At 46.6% G+C, this 12,327-nt stretch overlaps 1 protein-coding gene across 1 annotated transcript in view; it reads left to right on the forward strand.

Annotated features, from left to right (window-relative positions):
• LOC144752416 (solute carrier family 53 member 1-like) overlaps positions 1-12,327 on the forward strand; it is a 467,914-nt gene that overhangs the window by 375,580 nt on the left and 80,007 nt on the right. The window lies entirely within an intron of this gene.

Consider the following 12,327-nt stretch of genomic DNA (forward strand, 5'->3'; position numbering starts at 1 on the left):
CTGAAGCACACACAGAGTCAAAGGCAATGTCTGACAGGAACTCAGCCTGACGTTCCATGGATTCTAACAAGTCAGGACAACTGCTACCTTCCTGCATGGTGGCAAATAAGGTCTCAAAGTTGGACAACAAAGAGTGAACGACATAAGCCCCATACAACCCCAGACCGGATGGCGAGATGTGATGCAGCGTAGGCCTTCTTCAAAGAAGAGTTAATCTTCTTATCCACACCATCTCTGAGGACATTATCATCAGCCATGGAAGGATGTCTCACCAAACTGGCCACAATTGAATCAACCTTCTCAGAAATGGTATCCTCCATGTCCTGCAAGGGGTAGAGTTTTGACAGGAAGCGAGGCATCCTAATGTGATCAAGATCCTTCCACTCCTTCAAGAGGACTTCCATCACAAAAGGATGAGTAGGTAGAATCTTAGTTGCCTGCTCTGACACAGTGGCAACACTGCATCTCTGGAAGTGCTGGCAACCTCCTCATCTGGGAAACCCAAATTTTCACTGACATGGGACAGAATGTCGGGCAACATACCCTTGGAAATATATTTCCCCTTAAGGTCCATTACACCCATAAGGAACCATCAGAAGACACAGATATGTAAATATCAGAGTAGAGGTCATGACCCCCATCAGAACGTACACCATCAGACTTCTTGGAGGACTTGAAATCAGACATAGTCTCCAAAATCAGCCTTTTCAAACAAGCGTCATCATCCAGCCAGGCCTGCTTCACAGGAGGGGCGGAATCCACACTGTCCCCTGAAGAGGATGGAGAAGACACAGGAGAAACATGCCTGCGAATCGGATGACGTTTCCCATAATGCCAAACAGCAACCGAGTCAGTAGCAACAATATTTAAAGTTTTCCCACCTTATATGCAAATGAATGTGTAGATGCAGTCTACACCAGTTCCAGCAAGCGTAATGACAGGCCCTGAACTGTATCACAGAAGGAACACGGATCTCACTGCCGTAAAGAGCAGCGGGAGCCAAAACCACCCATCACACAGTAGCAGCGGGTCTCAATCCCCACCACTCCCAGCCACAGCAGAGTGTAAGGGGAACATGCATGAAATCACTCCCTTTTCTGAAAAACAGCGGGAGGAATATAAAACCGTACCACGTCACTAATGCGGTCAGTTATACAGACTTCCCAGAGTGTCAGCAGGGATCTGTGGACAAACAACCACCAAGAAATGAAATGAGAAGAAGCCGAATACAAACGGGGCCTGATAAGCCCAGCAAGTCAGGTGACCGGTATCACATACGGAGTCCAGTAGGCCATGCTTCCTGACTCCAGCTGCTCTCTCCAAGGCCCAAAAGCACCCCAGAGCCCAGCAAAGGAAGAAACTAAAGGGCGTCCAGCAATAAGGTAAGTGCCCAGCAAATACCACAGCGCCCCCGTCAAGTCCACCGACAGGAAACAAAACAGGATGTGCCTTCTGCTGGCTATGTAATTATAACCCCTGGCGGGAGGGTGGGTGGAGCCTGAAAGCGTTTCCGTTCAATGGAATATACCTCATTAGTTATGACTCGGTCGAGGACGAGAGACGTAGAGGTAATGCGGATCTCTCGCACTTAATGCAGAGAAACCCTGTCTAGTAAATATAGTTATGCCTGCCAGGAATCCCTTTTTGAATTCCTGGAAGACATAAACATTTTTAATCCTGTAGCAAACTAATATTTACAACTACTTTGCCTGAATCGTATGTCCCATTGCCTTTCCATCCTCCTTTTTTTAGGAATGTACACGTGTGTGTGTGTGTGTGTGTGTAATGTAAGGTAATGACATCATTCTGGTGCAGCAAGATTTTTACTTTTTATAGCCATTTATTTAACAGTTTTGGTGGTTTTTATTTTGTATCTTTACTTGATGCTCTCTTCGAAGCTGATTGTTTCTCTTGTGCTCTTGGTGAGCACCTTATTTACAGTGTTGACCAGCCAGCTCAGCATCTTCCTGTACCCCACCTCCCTCACACCTGAAGGTTTTACTGCCTTCCTTTAACAGTTCAGACTCTATTGTCACAAAAGTCAATGGATACACCGTCGCGAAAAGTGTCTTAATCATCTGTATCCCACTAATGTGATATATAAACTTGTAGGTACCCCATCTAGCAGCCTCCACCCTAGAGAAAGCGTGTGCCCGATTCACAGAACTAACTTAAGACAAAATCCTAAACGTACTACTATTTTGGTATTCAGGGAAGGCACTTACTCATTTCGGTATTCACAGAATCACTTGCTCATTGATAAGTAAGTGCCTTCTGTGAATACCAAAATGAGTAAGTGCCTTCTGTGATAGCAAAATGAGTAAGTGCTTTCTGTGAATACCAAAATGAGTAAGTGCCTTCTGTGATAGCAAAATGAGTAAATGGTAGTAAGTTTAGGATTGTTTCTTAAGTTAGTTCTGTGAATCGGGCCCCCAATGTATGTAATTACTACATGTGCTGGTGTTTCATACTGCCACCATTATGAGTGGCCCTTTATCTCCCCCTTTAAAAAACTGGGACCTCTGGTGACGGTAATTTTGATGGGTGGAAAGTCCTGGGATTATAAAGGACATCTCGTAAAGAGGGTAGTAGTGAGCTGTAGTAAGCTGCCCCATGTTGCTACCACAAGAGACCACAAAATGGCTTTAGATTGCCACAAATAAGTGTTTTTTTTTCTTACTAGAGAAGGGGAAACACCCAAATAGCAAAATGTAATTTTGCTGGACCTCCTACCATTCTCGCACTGAAGCAGCTACCTACCTACCTTCAAATCTGGGTCTTCAGTAGCCTTCCTGAGCTCTTAATTTGTGCCCGGGTTTGCAGGTCGGTGGGGAACAGCCGTCACGTTTGTATATTGTGGCTCAGTCTTTGCCATCAGGCGTGACCACAACAACAGAGAGAAAGGCAGAAAAGGAAGCATTTAAAAGTTGGAAAACAGTGGAAAAGCATGAAAGCAGTGATTAAAACAAACCTGCAATAGTGAGAAAAAGTCACAGGAAGTACGGTGGTGTAAGAAAGAGGCAAGACGTGGAATTAAAACAAGACAAGCTTGGTGTTCAGCAGACCAGGCATGTGGTAGCACCAGCGGTGGGCTCCCAAGAACAATTTTGGGCAACTGAAATTACTATTACTATTATTATTTAAGCACTTGTGCTGCATGACACCTAAGATAGGCCTCCATATTGTTGACGTAATAAAGGCCATTAATCTTTTTTGTTGTTCGCACTGGTACTGACAAGGAGTGTATTGAATTGTGTTCACATCACCACAACAAGCTGCTCCATTTCAGCAGGTGGCCTTCCTGTGCCTCTCAGCTTCAAACCTAAATCCCCTCTCTATCCGTTTTCTTCATTCGACAACATTGAAAAGGGACACAATAATCAGACAAAGCACCAGGGGAAGCGATTCCTGCAAACATAAAGTCGCAAAGAAAGAAGATATTGATACCCACTGCCCCCAGGTGCGGTAGCATTGATCAGAGGGAAAAAAACCAGAAATGTAGTGCAGGATGACAACATATTTTCCAGGGACTAAATGCATAGCTTAAAATTTAGAGACTATCAGAATTTCATCGCAGGAGTCTTTCTTTTGCGTGATTGAAGATACATTTATTTTTCTGAGTATCTCCATTAAGCATGAGCACAAAATCCGTTCCGCTTGTGATTTTGCGGATTTTCGGTAAATTCGCAATCCGCGAACTCCCGCGAATTTACAGAAAATCCGCAAATCCGCGAGCGGCGGATCTGGGGGGCAAAAGTTCAAGCCTTCAAGCTTGAAGTTGTTGTAACTATTTTAGGATGGCGCCGGCAAGCTGCCAGCGCCATCCTAAAATAGTTACTAAGTTAGCTTCAACAGGAAGCACTAATAGATAAAATAAAGCAGGTGTTTATTTGATCTATTTGTGATTCCTGTTGAAGCTAATTTAGTAACTATTTTAGGATGGCGCTGGCAGCTTGCCGGCGCCATCCTAAAATAGTTACAGGATGATGGACAGCTCACTCAAGGGACCCCTGTGCACATCGGTGCGATTGCATAGTAACACACACATGGTTGCTGGAACTAGTTGAAGCTCAAATTCAGTGACTCATTCATCAGACCAAAAACAATCGTGAGCGTCGTCGAGGCTGGGCAGGTGTGCCTTCTTCCCAAATCTACCGTCGAAAATCAGCTGTGATGCTGGATAGAGGCCTTTGTATCCTTGACTTTCACGAGCGCAATCCTCGTGCTGAAACACAAGAGGCACTTGAACTCGCACAGAACCCCCCCCCCCCGAGTGGGGCAGAGGGCTGAAGACCACAAAAACGAGTTGGGCAGAGGGCAGAAACGAGTGGGGCAGAGGGCAGAAGACCACAAAAACGAGTTGGACAGAGGGCAGAAGAGCACAAAAACGAGTGGGACAGAGGGCAGAAACGAGTGGGGCAGAGGGCAGAAGAGCACAAAAACGAGTGGGACAGAGGGCAGAAACGAGTGGGGCAGAGGGCAGAAGACCACAAAAACGAGTTGGGCAGAGGGCAGAAGAGCACAAAAACGAGTGGGACAGAGGGCAGAAACGAGTGGGGCAGAGGGCAGAAGACCACAAAAACGAGTTGGGCAGAGGGCAGAAGACCACAAAAACGAGTGGGGCAGAGGGCAAAAGGGCACAAACACGAGTGGGGCAGAGGGCAGAAAGGCACAAAAACGAGTGGTACAGAGGGCAGAAGGGCATAAAAAACGAGAGGGTGGCAGTGATGAACCAGAGGGCGCATCATGGTCTCGCCCAAAAAAAAAAAACGCGAACACGCAAAGCGCCCCGCGAACATGCCAAAACGCCCCGCGAACACGCAAAGCGCCCCGCGAACGCGCAAAAATATAAAAATCCACAAATTTGCACAAATTCGCGAATTTTGCAGATCGCGAATTCGCAAATCCGCAAATTCGCGAATTCGCAAAATTCGCCCATGCTTAATCTCCATCTAAATCAAAGGTGTAATATGAGGCAGGATCCGTGCCAGATAAATCTATGGCTTATATTCCATGTGCAGAGGCTGAAAATGGATCTCTGGACCGGCCTTTGTCGAACCATCAGTGGACACCCCTGATCCGAAGCTGAATGTGTCATGAAGGCCATAAGGTTGTGGGCATCAAAGAATAGTTTTAGACACTTTTGATAAACCCTTTCACATGTGCTTGCCTAATTCTCTGGCGTCTTAAATGGTCTGACAAGCTCTTCATAAATCACAAACAAATAAAATACATAAACAAAAAAATAACAAGTACCTATGAAAGAAACAAATTAATAACCTATATCAAGGGTTGCTGCTGATGCTGACAAAGTTAGTAGGTATGTAACATGCTAGCACCAAGACACCTCTAGGTAATCGCTGTGCTTTAAAAAATAAATTAACATAATATAACATCTCCACGCAGCACAATGTGCAATGCATAGCGGATGGGTGGACATTTGGACGGCATCGATGTTTTAAAGATGGGTAAAGAAGGCAGTTGCCCAGGGCCCCCACATTTCAAGTGGACCCTGATAAAATGATCAGGAAAGAGAGGAAAACAAGAGTCACCCTCGTTAGCAGCTGCACACAAAGGGGTTTTCCTCTGTCCCATTGACATTCTGTAACATCAATTGAAACAATTTCCTTTGTCTTTTAGTGGAAATTGGACGATCATATGAACTATGCAAGAGCAGTGAATGACAGATTTGATTTCTTGCGGGCATAGGTGTTCCAAACAAGCCAAACACAGTGACCAAACAAAGTAACGGAGCAAGAGAATGCAGGAGAAATAATGTAAGTTAGACGGTAAAACCGGAGTGGGAGGAGCAAATGAAGAGAAAGTGTGAGAGAAAGAAAAAGAGAAGAGATGAAACGAAAGAAGAAGAGAAAACAAAAGGAAACGTAAAGAAAGAGGAAAAATCTGCAAAGAGATAGAAACAAAAAAGAACTGAGGAAAGATGGGTGTGAGAAAGATGGAAGAAGGAAAGGCCGTACTAAGGAAAGAAGCTAAGAAATAAGTAAAGGGAACAAAATGGAAATATGGAAGGAATCCTATGAAGAAAATGGAAACAAAGAACAAAATAAAGAAACAGAGAATGAAATGTATAAATAAAAATTGTAGCACAGATTGGTTGAAAGTTAGAAAGGTGAACAAATAAAGGAGTAAAGCAAGGGGACGAGTAGGAAATACAATGTGACAGAAAGAAGCAAGGCAGAAGCAAAGAATGACTACTAAGGCCTGTAGTGATCACGTCTCTGTCATTTTGCCCTGTCACTCAGTAGCATTCAGGATATGGGTCAAGAAGGGGTGGCGGATTTTATTTATATGGCTTCTACCTGTTCAGGCCTTTCAACGTAATAACAGTGTGCATAAAAAACAGGCCCTTATTGTAATCTAGCCAACTGTTTCACAGCACCAGGATGATGACTGGGATGGTGGACCTGCATGTACACTTCTAGTGTGGTTTGCATACGTAGGTACCCAGTCTAACAGCAAGTGACATTTAGCAGAAGGCTTGCAGCAGAACTCTAGTGGTTCAGTGTCAGCCTGTGGTGCCTCCTGCAGGCACGGCCCGTGCAGGGTGTTATATCGGGGCGGTGACGTCAGGCGGGGGAGGGTCATGGTGGGGGGTTGTAAAATGCGGGATATGGACCATTACAGGTAAGTACCGGGAAAAAAAAAAACTCATTTTGTTGCCCGCGCTGCATCACATTTGGCAATGCAGTGCAGGCAACGAAATGCGTTTTTTTTTTTTGGTACTTACCTGTAATGGTCCATAGCCCGCATTATACAACCACCCCACCATGACCCTCCCCCGCCTGACATCACCGCCCCGGTATAACGCCCTGCACGGGCCGTGCCTGGCCTCCTGTATTTGGTAGTGTGTGCGTTGCACGTGGTTCCTCTTGCAGTGTTTCGGGTCTGCTCATGTTGCCTCATACAGTGTGTGTGTGTGGTGCCCTGTGCAGTGTTTTCTGTCTGCACGTGGTGACTCATGCAGTGTTTCAGTGTCTGCTCCTGGTGCTTCTTGCTGTGTTTCAGTGTCGGCGTGCGGTGCCTCATGCAGTGTTTCAGTGTTTGCGTGTGGTGCCATGTGCATTGTTACACCGCCACATGGCAGGTTATGGTTAGGCGCGGGCGGAGAACTCCGCTCCGCTAGCGGGGTGTGCAGAGATTTCCCTACTCCGCACTCCGCTGGAAATGCGGAGAAGGGAGAAAACTCTGACTCCGCAGCGGAGCGGAGTTAGCCAGCCCCCCACCTCTAAATTGGCTTCCCGCCTCCACCCCCTTAATAAAATATTAGTTACAACATAATTTAAAGGAATACAAAATCACTTACCTGTATTGCGGCGTCCCCGGGCTGCCTTCCTCCTTTTCGCCGTACATCTTGCATGAACTGCGTATGCACGCTCATGCGCATTTCTTTGTGAGAAATGTGCATGCACACGCGTGCATGCGCAGTTCATGCCAGATGTACGGCGAAAAGGAGGAGGGCAGCCCGGGGACGCCACAATACAGGTAAGTAATTTTTTATTCCTTTAAATTATGTTGTAAATTATATTTTATTAAGGAGGGTGGAGGCGGGTGGCGGAGCAGAGTTCCACGGAGTGTTTCCCCAACTCCGTGGACCTCCACATAGTTGCACTCCGCCAGCTCCGCCCAGGGTTAGTTATGGTCTGTCAGTTCTGATGCAAAGAGAACATGCCATTAAACTTCCTATCAGGGTGGATTTCTGCTGAAAATAGATGGTTAAAAGTTTCAGTAAGAGCAGGAGATATTCTTCTGTCGATCCACTGACTATACATATAGGTAGTCATAGATAGGTATCCATAGGAAAAGTAATTTTTGACTTGGCTATAGCTTTGGTGTTGTTTGACCAATCTTCATGAAATTCCCTGAAAAAAGTGTCCAGGTAGGTTCTGTGTGTCATGGAAAGTTTGGGGGTGATCTGTGTAGTGGGAACCAAGATATTGGGGCGCAAAATAGGGTGCATTTGTAATGTTAATTCCCATAGGAAGCTACTGCTACAGCCCTAACTGCTGAACGGACTTACACCGAATTTGGCAAGGAGGTAGATGTTGTTTCAAGGAAGTGCCTTTTGCTTATTTGGTGTATATCCGTTCATCAGTTGTTGAGAAATGTAAGTTGAAAATTACAGTGATATTTCTGGTTGCGAAGCCTTCGCGAATAAAGACGAGTTTGTGCAGGGAAATGCACTGCTCTGATTGGCAGCCAACACTTCAACCAGGAAGTGCTGGCAGCCATCTTGGGACTGGGCTTCACTGAATCCCCCAACAAATAAGTGAAAATAAAGAAAAGAGGCCAGGGTAGGAATACTCTGATTCCCAAGTCATGGTCTTGGGGCCCTCCTGTGACCCCGCCATGGCATAAAAGCATTTTTTTAATAAAAAAAAGCAATTGCTGTGAAATCGCAATATTTGCGAATTAGCGGCAAAAAATAAAAAAGCAAGCATGGGCTCCCATGCTTGCTTTTAAATAACCCCCGGGTGGGCAACGTCCAGAGGCATGTAATAAATATAGGCGGAGGAGGGCAGGGCTTATCAAAGCCCAGGGGACCGCCACCTCCCTGGGGCACTTTTCATTATTCGATGCGGGCGGGTCCACGTGATCTGCCCACATCCCTGGGGACCGCCACTTCCCAGGTGCTATTTCCAATTATGTTGGGGAGCCTCGAAGCCCCCACTACTCCAGGGACCACCACCTTCAACAGGGCTATTTAAAACAATATGGAGGGCCTCGCGGACCCGCTTGGCCCTGGGTACCACCACCTCCCCGGGGCTATAATAAAAACCAATGCGTGGGGGCTCCTGTCCCCCCTTGCAGCCCCAGGGCTTACCACCTTCATGGGGAAATTTAAATAGGGGGAGTGGGGCTACCTGGCCCCCCTCCAGGAGCCCTACATGGCCCTGGGGGGTGGAGTTCCCCAGGGTTGGCTCCAGCAATGTCCTGGGGTGCCCACCCCCGGGACATTGCAGTTTGCTATGGCATGGCGGCACTGCTAATGCCATAGCAAACAGTGTGCTCAGCTTTGAGCAAGTAAGAGCATTTTGCTCTCGCTTGCTTAAAAAGAAGCACACTTTGCTTTTACACACAGGGAGCTGCATGTTAGCATCTCCCTGGGTGTAAAAGCAATGCTGGTTCTTGCAGGAGGTGGGGAGTCGGCCGGAACCACAAGGGCCTTCAGGTTCCCCCGCGGTCCCCAATGAAGAGGTCTAGCCCTGGGTGCTTGTGTCCCCAGGGCCAAAATCAGCCTCGGTAGGGGATCACGCGGTTCCTTTCCTATTACATTTTTAAAAAAAGTTTAATAAAAGGGGCAAGCTGCGGGAGATGGGGTCCCCAGGGCCAAGAAAGGCCCTGGAGGGGGGCCACTTGGCCCCCTCCCTTTGACTATTAAAAGTAAATAATAAATGCCATGCCCCAGGGGATGGGATCCCTGGGGCTGAAATAAGCCCGGGAGATGTGCCGAGCGCCCCCCCTCCGGTTTTATTTTATTAAGAAAATAAAAAATGGGTCAGGCCCCAGGAGATGGGGTCCCAAAATGGTCCAGAGAAGGGGGGGCCACATGGCCCCCTTCATAAAAAAAAAGTAAGAAAGCTGCACCGCCAACCTGCCAGAGGCCCCGCCCTCTTTCTCCACTACCCTGCAAACGCACCGCCTGGCATGCTCCAGGTTGGGGGATGAAGTCCCCTTGGCTGATGAGGGTCCTTAGTGGCCAAGAAGACCTCCTGTTAACTTCAGTATGCCCCACACAGTAGAATTGCTGAGAGGTGGTCGGAGGCCACGCACCCTTTCTCCACCACCTAGCAAACGTGCCTCCTGGAGCACTGCTTGTGGAAGGGTGAGGACGGTGAGTGAATGGATGTGTCAGTGGTATATGGGTGAGTAACTGCATATGTGAAAGGTAGTATAGGTGAGTGTAGGTGAGGGTTGGGAATATATGAGTGACTGTATGTGTGACTGAGTGTGGCCGTATGGGTGAGTGAGTATGTGTTACTAACTGTATGAATAAGTGAGTAGGTGTGTGTATAACTGTATAGGTGAATAAGTGGCTGTGTAATTGACTTTATGGGTGAGTGAGTAGGTTTGTGAGTAGCTCTATGGGTGACGCACATTGTGTAATAATTAGTGAACTATAAGTGTGTATGTTCCTAATTAGTAATTCGAACACGTAGTCTTATCGCCCCATTGGCGTTTTAGTGAAGACTTTCTATGTTAGGTGACATTGCCTCATGAGCTTTTGCGCTTTGTTGGGGGTTTCATCATGCTGAGTTCAGCAATGATTTTACAGGAGACGATCTGCCCTCTTCGCCTAAGCGCTGCACTAATTTTTGTATAATACACTTTAATATAAAAAAAATTCTTGTGAGTAAGGTGGGATAAACTTGTGCAAATCCCGTCCTGAAGAAGGAGTTCTGTACTCCGAAACATGACTCATGTCGACGCACTTTAGAGGTTATTGTACATAATACTACAACATTAACCTCACACTGCACCCCTTTTAACAATACCAGCCGGGGCCTAATTAAAAGTTTTTTTCTCCCCACGAGCCAGGTATTTTTTAACTATCACCATCACCACTCCACCACTCACATATAATACCCCACACACTTTAACACATAGTTCATAGGAAGGGCTCCCACGTAGCCGTAGGTCGCAGCACGCCGCATCCCGTAGAGGGGTGCGAAGACCCCAATGATGAAGCATGACACCAAGGGGCCTGTTGGTGTGTGAGGGGTATTTAAACAACACGGTGTGCTCTCCACCACAGTAGGGACCGCCACTAACCCCCAAGAGGATTCCAATTTGTTTATTTGTAAACGCCCAGGGAGACTGAATCCACTGTTGCTCTCCCTCCCTCCTTTGTTATATAGTCATCACGGGTGTTCCACATGTTCTCTCTCCTGGCTCGTCTCCCAACCCATGGCTTAGCTTCCGTCCCGTGCAAGAAACTGAGATAATCACATTGATCTCCTCCTCCAAACCCTCAGCACATGTCCTAGACCCCATTCCTCCTCTACTGATCAAAAAAAGGAAGTATGCCTTTGCACCGCTCTGGAGCAAAATCATAAATAGCTCCCTAAAAGACAGAGTGGTTCCTGATTGCCTTAAAATTGGGCAAGTCACCCCCCTGCTGAAAAAACCTGGCCTAGATCAGATAGATCCAAACAATTTTAGACCTGTGTCAAACCTCCCCTTGCTCTCAAAAACACTAGAAAGATGCGTACTTCATCAACTAACTCAGCACCTGGATAACATCAACCTATTGGACTCCCACCAGTCTGGCTTTAGAAAAGGCTGCAGCACAGAAACTGCGATTCTGAACATTATAGACGATATACATGGATCACTAGACTCTGACAAATGCTGCCTCCTCATTCTCCTTGACCTCTCTGCAGCATTTGATACGGTGGACCACAAACTCCTCATAAGGGCTCTCCAAGAAAGAGCTGGTCTTGGCGAGGTAGTTCTTAAATGGTTCTCCTCCTTTATACACAACCGCACGCAAAAAATCAAAATCAAAAACTTCACCTCTGAAACCCAACAAGTCAACAAGGGCGTTTCCCAAGGATCGGTGCTCTCTCCACAACTCTTTAACATCTACATGGAACCTCTTTCCAAACCACTCAGAAAAGCCAACATCCGCTTCCACCTTTATGCGGATGATACGCAGATCTATCTGGAAACTACCTCTCTCAAAGACATTCAAAGACTAAATGATGTCCTGAAAGATGTTCAAGACTGGCTGACAAGCAACCACTTGAAACTAAATCCAGACAAGACCGAGACACTCCTCATCTCGAACAAGGAGGATAACCCCCAAATCACCGAATGGTTAAAGGCTATCGATGCGCTCAAAGGGAATCTCACTCTAGCAGATTCTGTCAAATCTCTAGGCTTCACCTTAGACCCAAAACTGAACATGATGAGACACATTAAGAACTCGGCCAAAAGTGTGTTCCTTAACCTCCGACTTCTGAACAAAATCAAACCCTACATTCCAACCAAGGACCTTAAACTGGCCACCCAATCGCTGGTACTATCAAGACTGGACTATGGGAACGCAGTCCTAACAGGAATCCCTAAATCGTACTTGGCACCCATCAAAACAACATTACATGCGGCAGCTAGAATGATCACCGGCATTAAAAAATCTGATCATATCTCTCCTGCACTCAAAGAACTCAAATGGCTTCCAGTTGAAATGCGAAGTAGCTTCAGAACAGGCTGCCTAACACATAAAGCCCTCCACACTGGCAAACCCGAGTACCTGGCGAAAAAACTCAGGAAAGCAGGACAATCCAGGAATCTGAGAAGTTCCAA

Source organism: Lissotriton helveticus, chromosome 5_1 (assembly GCF_964261635.1).
Source record: "Lissotriton helveticus chromosome 5_1, aLisHel1.1, whole genome shotgun sequence".
Lineage (NCBI taxonomy): Eukaryota > Metazoa > Chordata > Amphibia > Caudata > Salamandridae > Lissotriton > Lissotriton helveticus.